Genomic DNA, 16371 nt, shown 5'->3' with positions numbered 1-16371 from the left:
ATATATTTTTTTTTTTTTACCATAAAAATCCAGTTCCCTTCCCCTCAGGGCACTCTCCCGTGAGATTATTGCTGTCCTGCTTAATAATAAACTAATTTTCTTTGAAAGGTTGAAGACTGCGTTCTGATTTACAGAGGAGGAGAAGCAAGGGAAGGAAGAGGAAAGAAGCTGGGGGTGGGGAGTTGGGTAGAGGGAGAAACAATAAGAGGAAGCAGATCAGGAGGAAAGCGCAGAAGAGGAGGAGGAGGCCAAAGAGGACGGAGAGGAGGACCGGGGAATGGTGGTGAGCAGAGGTGATAGTGGGCTGGGGTTGGACAGCCGCAGGTGCTGCTGGTGTCCCCGATCACGGCCCGCGGCGTTCACACGAGCCAGGGCGGCCAGCCGAGTCCCGGCCAGCCAGAAATGCTGACCTTCGGGGGAAAGTGGCCCAGCTCAGCTTCCAGGCAGCACCTCAGACCAAGGCTCTGGCCGTCGTGCACTGGTCCAGGAAGTATGGTTGTTCTCACCGACTATCTGTCAGGATGGCCGAGCGGTCTAAGGCGCTGCGTTCAGGTCGCAGTCTCCCCTGGAGGCGTGGGTTCGAATCCCACTCCTGACAGACTTGGATCTTTTTCTTAACTGCCCCAGTGCACTCACCTGGGATTGCAGTTGACCTGGACACCCCCCATCTCCACTCCGAGTTACCTGCGGTTCTCTGGGCCAAGTGCTCACATTCCAGGTTTCTGCCAGCAGCTGCACTGCTGCAACGCATCCCACCTTTGCTATCCGCTCTTAGAGACCCCCTCTACAGACCCCCTTCTGCAGACTCGCCTACCCCGACCCGGGCACCCTCTCACTGTGGCCATCAGCACAACGCCGCCCAGCCCACACGAGCCCCTCGACCTCGTCCAGCGCTGTGTTCCTCCTCTTCACTCTCCCCGCTCTATTGCACCTTCAGCCAGGCGATCACCCTTCGCCTCCCAACTCAGTTGTCATAGATTCCCACCGCACCGCAGCGAAGCTAGTCCTCCAGCCCCCGCAGCTGGTCACCGCAGCTGGTCACCGCAGCTGGACCGGGCCTCTCGCCTCTGTCTGACCCCTCGGGAGGTCGTGGTCCCCGTCCTGCCACCCTGGAGCCCCCGGACTTCTTCCCCTTGGAGCCTCTCGCTGTCCGCCCGCGGCCTGTCTCTTCATGGGCAGCTTCGAGGTCACACGTCGTAAAGACAAGGTTGCCCTGGATAGTTCCCGGGCTCGGCAGGAGCCCTAGTGCCCGTTACCAGCTGTCACAGTATGTCTCCCAGGGACGGCCTGAGCGACACGCATCCCCACGCACCCAGGAAGCGTTCACCCAGTACAGCATCGGGCGGGCTCCTCCCCGATGCTCCTCTCAGCCACTCTCCAGCTTGGAGACCTCAATGGCCTTTCCCCTCCGAACAAAGTCCACCAGCAGTCCATGCTCTCGCCGGGGCTATGTCTCCAGGCCGTCCTCTTTTCTCTTGCACCCCTCAGTCATGGGGCCCTGGACGGCAACGAACCCACAACACGGAATGAACTCGTGCCTCTTTCTCTGCTCGCTCCCCCACCCCCTCATGCTGTTCGGCAACAAGCCCAGGCCCTGGATGTGAGTGGAGGGCTCCTACTTGCACGTCCATGCCCTGCTCCATGAGTGGGGGGGGCTACACACTGAGATGGAATCTCTGTCTGCAGCCGGGCTGGACACAATTAAATATCTTTGGGAGGGCCGTAGCATCGCATGGGTGGTTCAGTGGTAGAATTCTCGCCTGCCACGCGGGAGGCCCGGGTTCGATTCCCGGCCCATGCAACCACAGCTTTTGACCTGTACCTCACCACCACCTCCAGTGGCACTGGGGCTTCCCTCACCACCAAACTAGGTCTCTGTATTCCCTTCCAACACTTATCTCAGACTCTGCTGGTCACCCCACTCTTTTGCATAGCCTCAGACTCATTTAAAAATTAATGGTTAAGCACAGGTGCCCAGATGCCCCCTCTCCAGGACCGGCCCTCACACCTGTGACCCTGGACTCTCCTCTTGAAGATGTGCACATATGAAAGCCAAAAGGTGTGAGGTGCTCTCATTGAGCAGTGTAGAGAGAGTAGAGGTGTAGTGGACAGGAGCAGGTGTCGGTGAGATGCGTGGAAAGAAAAATCTAGGCTGGAGATGACCAGCGAAGTGAAAAGGACAGAATGGTGCAGGTGGAGGCAGACGGGCAATAATTTGGGTGGTTCGTGATTGAGGGAGCAAAGTCAGCTACAAAAGCAAAAAAAAGGTGTTAGGTAACAAAGTCCCAAAGAAAAAACAATTTCCCTGACCGGGAATCGAACCCGGGCCGCGGCGGTGAGAGCGCCGAATCCTAACCACTAGACCACCAGGGAGTCGAAAAAAACACATAACACTCCCTCTCATACTGCTGCTGCTGCTGCTGCTGCTGATGCAAACAAGTGCAAGCAAACTCAGCCAAAAGCGCCAGGCCAGATAGGACAAGCCTGCCTTTGTCACCACGAAACACACGCCGCCAGCGGCCCCTACAGGCCCCACCTCACAGTGGCCCTCAAAGCGCTTGGCTGCTCTGCCCTGCACGCGGGCAGATGCCCAAACAGAAGCCAAATTGGACACGGGCTATTTATTTAAAAATAAATACAACTGTGTTTAAATACAATCGAACCCGGGTCAACTGCTTGGAAGGCAGCTATGCTCACCACTATACCACCAACGCAACACATTTAAAGATCCATATCCACTTGACTCCAGCTCAAAGTAGAAGTGCAACTGGGAGACAGGATCACAATAAGCAGAAAAGCGTTACTGACCTCAGACAACTTATTGAGGCTTCAAGCTTGACTAGTTGGAGAAAACTCCAACTTCAATTTTCCAACAAGACTGATCATAAAATACAAGATAGGGCACAGATATTTATTAACAGGTAAAGGGGGAAGTTCCCAGGAGCGTGATTAGCCACTTGCTTAACATGATTTAAAAATTTACAGGCGTCTCTTCCAACAGAGAAGGGGGAAGAATGAGGAAGTCTGACATTGTAAGGGCGTGTAAATTACTATAAGTGGAATAAAAAGTCTGGAGACAGTCTATTTGTGACATGAATGAACGAGACAAACATTATTTTGTAATGCACATCAAGCCGCTACAGCTACAGGCTTCAGTCCTTGTTTCTGAGACAGTGAGATTTCAGAGAAGTCATAGAAGGCAATTGAGTTCCCTTTTGCAATTTGGTTTTACCACAGATAAGAGAAATTCCAAAAAGACTTCCACCTGCTCCTTGGGGAGAGAGGAACAAGAAAGGCTAGAGGGGGCATTGACTGGGAACCTGATTTTAAGGCCCTTCCATTTTCTTTAGCTCAAACTGGTCAATATGCAAAACAAAACAAAACAACGCACTCTACAGATTCAACGGAATCCCTATCAAAACATCAATTACATTCTTCACAGAATTAGAAAAACAATTGTAAAATACATATGGAATGACAGAAGACCCAGAATAGCCAAGGTGATCCTAAGCAAGAAAAACTGAGCTGGAGGCAGCACAACCCCTGACTTCAAAGTGTATTATAAAACTGCAGCAATTTTATGCTATTGGCATATGGAAATTGCTCCATAAGCCAGTGGAACAAAACCAAGAGCCCAGAAACTAATCTGCATACATATAGGCAACTGATTTTGAACAAAAATGCTTAGAGCATAGAGTGCCATGAGGGTAACCTCCTCAATAAGCGATGCTATAAAATAGGATGCATTTATGAAGAAGAACGGAATTAAATCTATCCCTCTTACCAAATGTAAAAATACATTCAAAACACATCTAAGTCCAACTGTGAAGTTACTGAAAGAAAATGTAGAGGAAACCTCCAAGAAATTGCTGTCGGGGCTGACTGTGTGGACAAGACCCCCCAAAGCACAAGCAACAAAAGCAAAACAAATGGGATCGTATCAAACTGAATGCTTCTGTATGCCAACTGATGGAGTGAAGGGACAGGCAGCATGAAGGGGAAACAAATATTTGTAACCTACCTTTCTGGCAATGGATTAATACCTAGAATATATCAGTGAATTATAAAACTCAGCAACAGAGAAACAACCCAGTCCAGCTGAAAATGGCCTAGAACTTCAATATATAGTTATCAAAAGAAGAAATACAAGTGGCCAGCATATATATTTATATGATTTTATATATGTATTCTTTATCTATAGTTATATATCTTATATCTATCTATCTACACCTATCTATATAGATTATTATATCTATATTATCTATATTAGAGAAATTATAATTATTATATATAAGGTTATATAGATCGATATAGATATAAGATTTTGATTGGAAAATCAGATACAGAGAGGAAGATCTTCCATCTGATGATTCATTTCAGTGAGGGCAATGGCCAGAGCAGCGCCGATTAGAAGCCAGGAGTCCTTCCAGATTTCTTCCAGATCTCCTGCGCGGCTGCAGGGCCCCAAGATTTTGAGATGTTCTTGATTGCTTTCCACAAACATATGTTTTTTAAAAGCTCAGCATTACCAGCCATTAGGGAAATGCAAATCAAAACCACAATGCACTATCACCTCTTGGCAGAATAGCCAAAATCCAGGAAGGCAGTCCAGGACGGCCCAAAGCCTGGGAACTCTGCACCCACGTGGGAGACCGGGAAGAGGATCCTGGCTCCTGGCTTTGGATCAACACAGCTCCAGCCGTTGTGGTCACTTGGAGAGTAAATCAACGGATGGAGGATTTCTGATACTCCACTTCATACAGATCCTGATGATTTTGGTAATGTTTGAAACCTAAATAGTAAAAATTAAATTTCAGCGCTTAAATTACGCGTCAAAAGACACACACGCTGCCTGAAGCAGCAGATTAGCAGGCGTGTCCTGTCGCTTCAGGTCAAGTGTTTCTGTCACAACGTTGACGTTCTGACAACCGCGCTCCTACTAAAGTGATGGCTTTTGACAAGCTGGGCAACTCTCTCCAAAGACGGGCAAGCAAGCAAGAAACTGTTACACATTCTAGGCAGTCCAGGACCCAGGCAAACAGCAAATCTAAAGCCAGAGGAAGCCAGGAGGGGAACCAAGCCAGGACAAGGTGTACCCTTAGATCGCAAGGAGGGCAGGTGCACGGAGCCAGCAAGCATCCCGGTACCCAGGCCCAAGTGCCCTTAGTGGGCTCCTGAATTTTGTGTGGGAGCAAGTTCCAGTGGCCTTGGAGGGCTGCGCTGCTGTGCTTAGTAGCACAGGGGAATGTAGTGTGTCCCTCGGAGTGTGTGTGTGTGTATGCGTGTATGCGTGTTTGCGTGTTGGAGGAGACGAAACGTTGGCGGGGCGATGGCACGCACTCCCAGGGTTATGATGGCTACCGCCCGGGACAGTCCCTGCAGCTTGTGGCCTCCACCCCGCCTGCAGTGTCTGCACCGTCCGTGGAGAGGCAGGCCACTTGCGGGCAGCGAGATGCTCTAAGGGGAAGAATCCAGGGGCCCCAGGGTAGCAGGAAGAGAACGTGACCACCCGCGGGGACAGGCACGGGGCGAGGGGCGTGGGCGAGAGGCCGGGGTGGCGCGGTGTAGAAGCTGGGATTCTCTCAGAGACTCTTCCGCAGCTGCAGGAGCTGATGGGGGCGGAAAGAGCACGCTTTTCTTAGGGCTCACGTAGGAACCTATGACCAGAACAAACTGCTGGACCAGGGAGATAGATCCTTATGATTCCGCAAGAAAACGTTTTCAGCAGTAACTGTAAGCATGCTGTCGGGAGTTAATGAAGGATGAAAATTGCATGGAAATCGGATCCTAGCCTGGGTTGAGACTGCAGTTTTTGCAAAGCTGAATCTTGCATTTCTTGTACCCGATGGAGGATATTGTGGGCTGTGTCAGCACAGTGTTACCGGACCTAACAGCCTCTGTGGGTTGGCCTTACCCAAGCCTGGGAGCCACCTGTGGGGACCACCACAGCTCCTGTATTCTGCTAGGGAATGCTTGGCTGAGCTGTGGAAGTAGTCAGTCAAGTCCACCGAGCAGACAATGGCCAAGGTCACGTGGGATGTGTGCTGAAGCAGTTAAGTAATTGCTGTGGGCTTCAGTAACACATCTAGTGAGCCATAGCTAATAGTCACAGTCCCCCTCAAGATTTTCCCACACTGGGATTATCACATTAAACATTTCAGTAATCAGCTATAACCCTGTTCTGAATGTGTTCTGGTACACATCACAACCCCCACTGTTTCTTGTTTCACTATGTCTAAACTTCATCACAAGATCCCTCTTTTCAGGAAACTGTTATAGATGACTGATGACTTGCCTCACTGTTGATGATAAACACCCAGGAAAAAACAGACTTTGGGGCTTCTTATTTTGGACAGAGAGCCCCTATTTTCCCCACACTGAAAACTGTAACTGGAGGCGCTTCTTCTGTCACTCCTTGGGGTACCTCTTTCTACGTCAACCCGACACTGCCGAGCGGGAACCAGCGCCCACCTGACAGTAAATTTCTGCAAGGCTCCGTGCTTCTCCGACATTCCAGACCACAGGATTCCTTCCTTTGGGCGCTTGGGCTCCTTGCACATACTCAGGCCCATGCCTGACTTCTTAGGTGAAAGAGCTCTTGGAACAGAGCTTTAGTGTGGGGGTGGGAGTGGGGAAGATGTGGCTGAGAGTAATCGAGGAGGAGGGTCACGGGTGTTGGATGTGGGGGATAGCGTGGAGAGGATAACACGAAGTGAAGACCTGGGGTGAGGCCTGAGTGAGGGGCTTGCTATGTGTTACATGCGGCAGGGGTGAGAGGGAGTGGGCCGGCGGTGGTCGTTGGGATGCGAGGCCAGTGCAAAAAAGCAGCCTTGTCAGGAGTAGGATTCGAACTCACGCCTCCAGGGGAGACTGCGACCTGAACGCAGCGCCTTAGACCGCTCGGCCATCCTGACACACGTGTGTTTAGGAACCCACGCTAAAGCCGATCCCTGGCACGCGTCCGCATTTGGCAGCCTGGATTCAACTTGCACCTGGCGGATCTCCATTGCGCCTTTCCAGAGCAACGTGCGCCCGGGTCGCGCATAGCCAACGCAGCGTCCTCCTGCGAGTCCCGCGGGCTTGCTCGCTGCTCTTCATCTCCCCGGCTATGCCCGCTTGGGAGGCGGTAGACAGAGAGCTTTTGGTGGTTACTTCCACGCTGCGGGAGGCGGTCGTAGTGCGGCATCAGGTCTGCGGGTGGTGGTCAGAGTGGGGTAGGAGGGTGCCCTGCTGGGCAGCGCGGGCCGTGACAGAGGGGACTGGCGGCGAATTTGGGCACGAGCCTGTACGTTTCTGCAGACGGTAAGGCCAGCCATGGCAGGCGCAGAGGGATTCAGGCTGAGCGGCCACCGTCCTTGATACGATAGTGATATCTCCACCTATTAAGTGTGTTCGATTCCCCCACCCGGAGGCAGTCCCACTCGGGCTGTCAGGTCCACCACCTGGAGGTCTCCGAGTCAACTCAGACCACCGGGGGCGCCTGGCGGCGAGGTCGCAACCGGCTCTCCACTTTGGGAGCTTGGCCCCCTGGCCAGTACCTGCTGTGCCGCCTTCCCCAAAAGGGTGAAAGCATGACCCCCGTGAGACCCACGGGGCGGACGAGTGGGGGTTCCTATGAGCGTGGACAGTCGCCTAGCAGGACCTATGGTGGAGAGCGGCTGTGGCGAGCAAAGCGAGGCAGGACGCGTGTCTCGGGAGCGCGCTGTATCCGAATCTCTCCGCTCAGTTAGTGCCGACAGCGACAGGGTCCCCGGAGACGGGCGAGCAGACAGGCAGAGATGGGACCTGCGTGTGGACGTGCGGGAACTGGGCGCCGGGAGTTAGTGGACAGGACGGTAAAATCTTTGGTGCTCCTTATGGGTGGTGGGAATAAGGCTGTGACTAGTCAGCCACATTTACAAATTCGAAAGTGGCAAAATGATATGATGCACATTAAAGTGTGTTGCGTTGGTGGTATAGTGGTGAGCATAGCTGCCTTCCAAGCAGTTGACCCGGGTTCGATTCCCGGCCAACGCACAGTTTTGTATTTACTTTTAAATAAATAGCCCGTGTCCAATTTGGCTTCTGTTTGGGCGTCTGCCCGCGTGCAGGGCAGAGCAGCCAAGCGCTTTGAGGGCCACTGTGAGGTGGGGCCTGTAGGGGCCGCTGGCGGCGTGTGTTGCGTGGTAACAAAGGCAGGCTTGTCCTATCTGGCCTGGCGCTTTTGGCTGAGTTTGCTTGCACTTGTTTGCATCATCAGCAGCAGCAGTATGAGAGGGAGTGTTGTGTGTTTTGTGTCTCCCTGGTGGTCTAGTGGTTAGGATTCGGCGCTCTCACCGCCGCGGCCCGGGTTCGATTCCCGGTCAGGGAAGTCATTTCTTTTCTCCCGCACCCAACCAGTTCGTTTCTGTGACATGTCCTCTATCCCTACCCATCTGCCTCTTCCTCCAAGTTTCCTGTTCTCTTTTTCTCAATCTTCACCTGCAGCTCTTTAGTCTTTGATTCACAGCTCTCACAGGTAACCGGCTTCAGCTTTTGTTTGGTGCAATCTTCCTCCTTTTGTGGCCAGCACCACATTCCCAATGTCAACTCTCACAAGTACTACACTCATTTGCCAACACACACACGTGATTACTGTACACCACTGTTACCAGCAGACACACACCCAACCCACCCAGACCAGCCCTGTTTGACTAGCCCACTCAAATACTTGGCACACACATCAGCATACCACCACTACAACAGACTGGTCACTGTCCCCTGTGCACATCCCCCACCCATCACACTGGCACACATTTCCGCGTTTCACAGTGGACACTCTGAAGGGTGAGAAGCGGATCCATGAGGTCCCTGTTTCGGCCGCACAGACTCACTCTCTGCATGGTTGTGCATCCTGCATCCCTTCTGTCCATGTGCTACTGGATGGCATCTCCTTGTGTATGCCAAGGCCCCCTCACGGGCAAAGCTCATCATGATCTGCTTAGGGCACAGCTCGGGCTCGACAGGGCCGTGGGAAGCTGAGGGCACCGCCAGGTGTGGAGCGACGGGGTGGCAGGGGTGTTGTGACTGGCTGCTTGTTCTCACCGGAGGCTCTACTTGAAGTAGGTATGTGATGCGGTCATGTCATTGTGGTGGCAGCTATAGGATGGCAAGGGAAGATGCTGCTGTGACGGGACAGGTGTCAAGCAAGAGCTAGAAGGCTCCAAAACAGAAGGACCCTCACAAACTGCATGGGCCGGGAATCGAACCCGGGCCTCCCGCGTGGCAGGCGAGAATTCTACCACTGAACCACCCATGCACTAGTGAAGGAAGATAGTAAAGCTGTTACCATTTGCCATTTCCTGGCCAAAAATCACCTGGCAATGGAGAAGGGAGCTAATGAGCAAATGAAACAGGCTTAGTTTACTCAGGGGCACACAAGGTGAGAGAGAGAAAAGACAAGACGAAGGAGGAAAGGGAAGATAAGATAGAGACTAGACTTAGTTCAGTTGGTTATGTGGGCAGAATGGAAGGGCTGACTGCGGCTTGAGAGCAGTGAAAACAGGGCCAGTTCTAATACTTCTAGGAAAGACAAGAATCGTTCTTATTACAACTTCCTCGTTAGAATAGTGGTGAGTAACCCCCCCTGCTATGTGGCATACCAGGGTTTGATTCCTCTACGAGGAGGAGCAGGGAATCCTGCAACCCGACCTTGGACTTCTCATCATTGAGCTGCAAGACAGTAACTGGTTGTGTTTTTATAATGAAATCTCTAGAAGACATCTCTGTCACCTGACCAGACTTCTGGTAGCTGTTTTGTTCTGTAGTCTGTGGTTTCCTTACCGTCCTCACCCTTACTCTGCTACTGTTTGGTGGAAGCGCTCCACCACTTCATGAAACTGTGCTTCCCAGGTCTCACGAATTACCAATAAAGTCCAATTCTGTAATGTATAAATGTATACACGATGTATAAATCTGTTGTGACTTTGTCTTGGCAGAAGCGACAGAGTTTGTTCAAGGACTCTGCTAAGTCTCTGCCTTGTGATTGGTGCACTCTTTCTTTCAGCATGCGCCTCTGAAGTGTAGCACAAACGTCGTGGGAGGCGTCTTTGGGAACCTATCCGGAGTTGTTACTTCTCCCATTTGGGGAGTTCTTTTTTCTTTTTATGAGTTATGTGTTATTTTTTTTTCCACCTGACAAGTTAAGCTGGGCTCTTAATTCTTTACTGGGTGTTAGTTTTTTACCTTAAAAAGATGAGTGACTGCTTTGTGTATTTCTAAGTTCACACCACAAGTGCAGGTGAACGTTGCTACTAATTCTGTTCCCTGCTTCCCAGCAGTATCCATATCTACTTTTTGTTTATCCTGAAAATATTACATGCCCCAATAGCTACATTTTTACTTTCCTTTTCTATAACTAGTATTATACTGTATCATTTTCTGTATCTTCACTTTTCAATTGAACATGATTGTTTTTGACTACGTGATAATCCATTGTACAGACGTTCATAATGCATTTCATTATTCTTCTATGAATGAACATTTAGATTGTTTCCCTTCTTCTGCTATTACAAATAATGTTGTGGTGAATAACCTTGACATATATCATTTTGAAAATATGCCAAAATAGCTAGCGAATAAATTTACAGAAGGGAGATTGCTGAATGACAAGATATGCATATTCCCCATTTTTAAGGAATTCGTTTTTATTTGAGATCTTTTGATTTTAAATGAGCTAGTAGTAAACTTGCAGCTTGATGAGCTTTTTCTTTTTTGCAAATGTGTACACCTGCACAACCACGCTGCAATGAAGACACTGAATACTTCCATCATCCTCCAAGGCTTTCTGCTACGTCTTTTCACGGAATATCCCCTCCAATATTAGCCACTATTTTGCTATCTATCACAATCTATCAGTTCTTGAATTTTCATACAAATGAACACATACCATGAATTCTCTTTTGTATCTAGCTTTTATCCAACATGTGGATTAAACGTATCCGTAGTTTTAATCCAGTTTTGCAGATATTGATTTATGTTTTTTATTGTAATGAAAATCCGATTACATAAAAACATCAGAATTTGGAAAGGGGGTGGCACCACGGTGTAGGAGGCTAATCTTTAGCTAGCGGTGCCAGCATCTCATATGAATGCTGGTTCATGTCCTTGATGCTCTGCCTTTGATCCAGCTCCCTGGTTATGGTCTGGGGAAACAGTGGAGGATGGCTCAGATTCTTGGACCCTTGCACCCAGGTGAGAGACCTGGAAGAAGCTCTTATCTTCTGGCTTCTGGCTTTGGGTCAACTCAGCTCTTGGTTGTTTCAGCTGATGGAAAAAAAAATATCTCTCTCTCTCTCTCCTTCTCCCTGTGTAACTCTGCTGTTCAAACGAAAATAAAATTAATCTTTTTTAAAAAAAACTGGTAGAGGACATGGCAGTATATGTCTTATATACCTGTTTTTCTTTATATGAGGGTGCTTGAAAAAAATGTAAAAAATGGAGGCAGAAAAATTTATGGGACAGATAGCTGATGTTGTATTAACATGCCACTTGAGGTGTCCCCGTTCCAAATGAGAACACCTCCACCTCCAATGAGTACATGGTAGCTTAAGCACTTGAGTCCCTGCCATCCATGTGGAAGGTCCAGTTTGAGTTCTAGGGCTCCAGATTCCTCCAGTGTATTGTCTATTTAAACATACTATGATCAGTCATTTAGTTAGGTGTAAGTCATATCTGGCTATTTGTTTTCTGTCTGCTCCATATATTTTAAATTATTTGAGAGACAGAAGGATGGACACAGATAAAGACAAAAAAATACCCATCTGTTGGGTCACTCACCAAATGTCCAAAGTGGGACGTGGGCCAGGCTGAAGCCAAAGGCTTGGCTCTCACTGCAGGTCTTCCATATGAGGGGTGGTGCCCCCATGGAAACAACTTGGGGAAGCAGAGCTAGGAGCAAAACCCAGGCACTCTGATATGGGATGTGGGTATAGCAAGTGGCATCTTAATTGGCTGTTCGAAGTGTTGGTCTTCATATGTTTTTTGTTTCTATACTGCTACTTCCCTTCTTTCTTTTGTGAAAATTATTGCCATTCAAGTATTTCCCCAGCTTCCTAAACAGCCAGGGGTGCCAGGTTTTATGATGCCTGCTTCTGGAGCAGGTGTGCATACTTAATGAAATGCCAGGGACGGTCTAGAAAGAGTGGTATGTATTCAAAAGGAGGAGCACAAAGTTGTGTATGTTACCTCCCTCCCACGTTCAGTTAGGGGTCTATATCTCACATCAGAAAGGTAACAATGAGGCCTCATCACTGCTTAAGCACAGGGGTCTCCAACTGGTCCCAGTTGGGCAGGATTCGCAGCTTTCTGATGGCAATGTTGGCTGCTGAACTGTGGTTCAATCATCTCAGCTTCCTCTCACCCGTCTATACAAACACTTGATTATTTAATTCTCAGTTCAGTTTAGTCAAGGTTAGGCTACTGTTCCCAGGGCAGTGGGGTATGTCAACAGGAAGAGGAGTATAATCCCATGGTAGATTTTCTTTATTGAGGACCTACTCCTTGCCAGAAGTTTGCAAAAAGCACTGGTCTGATCAACAAATGTTTATGAAGCTCTGTCTTGTCTCAACCGCTGGAAACACTTAAGACGCAAGGTTCACTCAGGTTGTCCACAGCCTGGTGGAAGAGAACAAGAAGTGCCTGGAACACCATGAGAGCGTGCAGAAGGGCTGCAGAGGTCTGGAAAGCACCAGCCCATGCCAGAATCCTGTGAGAGGTGTCAGTATCCCAGCTGAGCAGATGAAGAAACTGACACTGATGCCTTAAAAGAACTCATATGCTTGTATGCTTGCCGTTTGCAGGGCTAGAACTGATCCATTACTGCTTTTCATCTCTTCTGTAAAAGCAGAAGGGTTTTCCCGACTGGAGATTTCCTTTCACTTCTCTCATACGGACTGGCTATCTCTGCAGTTCCCAAGGAAGCTTCCCCAGCCCCACCCTGCCCATTGCTGCCCTGGAAGCAGGCGTCATCTCTGCGACTCCTCCCAGGCCTTCCCAGGCCTCCCCACACTGACCAGCGGTCACGTCCAGCTGCTCAGGATTGCTGAGGCTGGTGGGGTCAGTGTGGCTCCTGTACTCCATGCTGTCGTCGTCCTTGGCCTTAAATGTTACCCCTGCCCCACCAATAAGGGCACATGCCAGCCAAGGCTATCATTGCCTGTGGCTGATGTGTCCTGCCAGGGTCGGGGCAAAGCATTACTGAGGAAAGAGGACTAGGGACAAGTCAGAATGAGGACCGCTGAGTGAGACCCTGTCCAGGGCCTTGGAGGAGAGAGGGTGCCCACTTCTTGGACTTTATCTCACAGTTTACCGTCTGTACATACTAGATGAACTGATTGTGTAAAGCAATTTCTTGGAGTTGTTAAGACAACCAAGGTGAAGGGAGTTTTCCTCTGCTTCTGCTACCCAGATCTAGGGAGTGGAAAGGTGCAGGCAATGTTCCAGGAATAGGACATTCAAAACACCTCTTTATCAGCCCAGATGCTTGGGTTCCCCTATGCCCCTTCCTATGAGCATTATTATGAGAAGAGAAATAGTGTTTAAAAAGCCCAAGCTGTTTCCCCTAAATCCAGTGTCCAATTGGACACTCCTCTTGTGGGGCAGGGCTTTCCTACTGCTTTGCTTTGAATAAAGATTCTGTTTCACTTGTACTTGTTTCCTGGCTTTTTATTTCTATACCAAGCTGTGGGAGGAACCCACCAAGCTTCACTGGTAGCATGAAGGACTTGTTTGACATGTATAAAGTGACTTCTAAGGGTTTCCACACACCAGGCCACTACACCTACAGCTAATTAGGGAAGCTGGGATGGAGTGGATCAGATGGGGTTGTCCAGAAGACCTCCCTAGGTCAGGACAGGGCACTTGCAGGCAAGCATGAGAACAGGGGTTGGGGCCAGCCGGGTGGGATTCTTTGGAGTTGCCTCAACTAGGCTGCAGCACGTGAAAGCTGGGATGGGGAAGGCCAGGCCAGGCTAGGTCACAACACCTGTTGGCATACATGAAAATTAGGGTTTGGGGGCAGGACTGACCAGGCAGCTGTAACCACCAGTACCTGCATTAGCCTGACTCCTACACCAGCTGGTACACACAAGAGTCAGATCTGAGGACTTCCCAGGTGAGGCCTCTTACAGGACTCACCAACTAGACCTTGGCATTTGATTGCTGACATCAGGGAAACTCAGACATATGGTTCGACCCTGGGCATATGTTACAGCACTAAGCCGCCTTCCTTGCTGACTCCTGTGCAAAAATAGAGAACATTGACAGAGGCCCAGTGCAGTGACTCAATTGGTAAATCTTCCCCTTCAAGTGCTGGGATCCCATATGGGCTCTAGTTCATGTTATGGCTGCTCCACTTCCCATTCAGTTCTCTGCTTGTGGTCTGGGAAAGCAATAGAAGATGACCCAAAGGCTTGGGACCCTGAACTTGTGTGGGAGACCCAGAAGAAGCTCCTGGCTCCTGACTTTAGATCGGACTAGATCAGCTCAGCTCTGGCTATTGCAGCCATTTGTGAAGTGAACCAGCGGATGGAAGATCTTTTCTCTTTTTGTCTCTCCTTCTCTCTGTAAAGCTGCCTTTCCAATAAAAACAAATACATCTTTAAAAAAAAAAACATAACACAGCAAAATATACATTACAACACAGCTGTGCTGCTCTGAGAAATTTTACCCGAAAAGACAAACCCTGGATCTTGTCTCACCTGAAAGATTTTTCATGCAGACTATTTCAGTGATCAAAGCAACTTTTTTTAAAAAAAGATTTATTTTTATTATTTTTTCATTGGAAAGGCGGATATACAGAGAGGAAGATCTTCCGTCCGATGATTCACTCCCCAAGTGAGCGCAACGGCCGATGCTATGCCGATCTGAAGCCAGGAGACTCTTCCAGGTCTCCCACGCGGGTGCAGGGTCCCAAAGCTTTGGGCCGTCCTCGACTGCTCTCCCGGGCCACAGGCATGGAGCTGGAAGGGAAGCGGGGCTGCTGGGATAGAACCAGCGCCCATATGGGATCCCGGGCGTGCAAGGCGAGAACCTTAACCACTTGCGCCACCGTGCCGGGCCCCAAAGCAACTTTTTAAAAGATCTTAAAGATAGAAATCTGCCATAGCATCAGGATGAGAGTTTCCAAGAAAGACTCATGAAACTAGTGGAAGTGATGACTTTTAAGCATACATCGGTTGAACAGAATAACAGGGCAGGAACAGTGTCTATCAGAAGACTGCAACTGCAATGCTGACTAGCTTGCTCTTGCTAAAACAAAAAGCCACCCAAAGGGCCTGACTGCTAACATGTCTCCATTCTCACAGTAAGCTAGAAACTCGGAAGGCTGGGAAGGCACTGTTGTCTTGCTGAAAGTACCTCTGGGCAAAATCAAGCATTTTGTACACTTCTAAAGAGAATCCTCACTTTCTCATTCCAACAGAGAGGTGATTCTGACTACCTACCGGTACACTCTACTGTCAAAATGTGACTTGGCGGGTATCCAAGTGTTAGTCATTTTTCTAGGCTCTGTCATTTCATCTGCAAAATATAGATCCTGCTAGCACTGATCTCACAATATTACTGTGAAGACTACATGAGAAAATTCATGACTGAAGCCCAACATGCAGACCTGGCATGGAAATATAGCCCTTACCATTATGGTCATTGAAAGGCTAGGAGAGTCTAGTTACCTAGTTGGCTTCCGGGGAGAGGTGGGGTGGGAGTGGTGTGTGCTGTCCCCTTGGGAATAACAATGACTGCTGTAAAATCAGATGCTCCCAAGTCTGCACATGCTCATCTCGGAGTCCAGCCACGTGACTAAAAAGCTGTTCTCTTTCATCTGTCTGGTTTCCTTCTGTTTCTCTTCCTAATAGTGTCTTGACCACTGTCTTAGTGGACTCCTGGCATTGCTTTTTAGTTTTCCTTAGGGTTTCCTGGTGACAGCCACTTCCTCCTGAACAAGCCATCCCAGGCACTACAGTCGGCTACTAACTCCAAAGAAGAAGGAGACCTGGGCAGAGAAGAGAAAAACGAGTGATGGAAGCCCTGACTTGAGGGTCTCTGCAGGTCAAGCTCTAGCATCACTAGACAAGTTGATAGTTTCATGTTTGGGAATCTGTGTCTTCATGTCAAACTTTGGGAGGCAACAGATGACAGCTCAAGTACTTGGGTCTCTAGAACCCATGTGGGAGACCCTGACTGAGATCCAGGGTCCCAGGGAGGCTGGCTGAGCTGAAGCTGTTGAAGGCATTTGGGATTGTAACATTGGATGCAAGATTTCCTTCCCCTCCTCCTCTCTGTGTTCCTAGTAAAATGAAAGAAAAAAAAATTGTCTTCTCCAGCACTGTTTTAGAATGAAAATTCCCTAAACTA

At 49.2% G+C, this 16371-nt stretch overlaps 7 non-coding genes across 7 annotated transcripts; 4 read left to right on the top strand and 3 right to left on the bottom strand.

Moving 5' to 3' along the window:
- The first annotated feature begins 515 nt into the window (after nucleotides 1–515).
- Nucleotides 516–598, top strand: TRNAL-CAG. Its single transcript has one exon. It is a non-coding gene; the product is annotated as a tRNA-Leu (tRNA).
- A 1132-nt stretch (nucleotides 599–1730) lies between these two features.
- TRNAG-GCC lies at nucleotides 1731–1801 on the top strand. Its single transcript has one exon. It is a non-coding gene; the product is annotated as a tRNA-Gly (tRNA).
- A 500-nt stretch (nucleotides 1802–2301) lies between these two features.
- On the bottom strand, nucleotides 2302–2373 carry TRNAE-CUC. The gene has a single exon. It is a non-coding gene; the product is annotated as a tRNA-Glu (tRNA).
- Nucleotides 2374–6831: 4458 nt separating this feature from the next.
- On the bottom strand, nucleotides 6832–6914 carry TRNAL-CAG. Its single transcript has one exon. It is a non-coding gene; the product is annotated as a tRNA-Leu (tRNA).
- Nucleotides 6915–7944: 1030 nt separating this feature from the next.
- On the top strand, nucleotides 7945–8016 carry TRNAG-UCC. Its single transcript has one exon. It is a non-coding gene; the product is annotated as a tRNA-Gly (tRNA).
- Nucleotides 8017–8278: 262 nt separating this feature from the next.
- On the top strand, nucleotides 8279–8350 carry TRNAE-CUC. Its single transcript has one exon. It is a non-coding gene; the product is annotated as a tRNA-Glu (tRNA).
- Nucleotides 8351–9206: 856 nt separating this feature from the next.
- TRNAG-GCC lies at nucleotides 9207–9277 on the bottom strand. Its single transcript has one exon. It is a non-coding gene; the product is annotated as a tRNA-Gly (tRNA).
- Between the last annotated feature and the right edge of the window lie 7094 nt (nucleotides 9278–16371).

The sequence above is a fragment of the Ochotona curzoniae genome, unplaced genomic scaffold, assembly GCF_017591425.1.
Source record: "Ochotona curzoniae isolate NIBS_2020 unplaced genomic scaffold, NIBS_Ocur_1.0 scaffold_2683, whole genome shotgun sequence".
NCBI classification, from domain to species: Eukaryota; Metazoa; Chordata; class Mammalia; order Lagomorpha; family Ochotonidae; genus Ochotona; species Ochotona curzoniae.
Note: the sequence above shows the minus strand (reverse complement) of the source record. Positions and strands in the feature narration are given on the sequence as shown.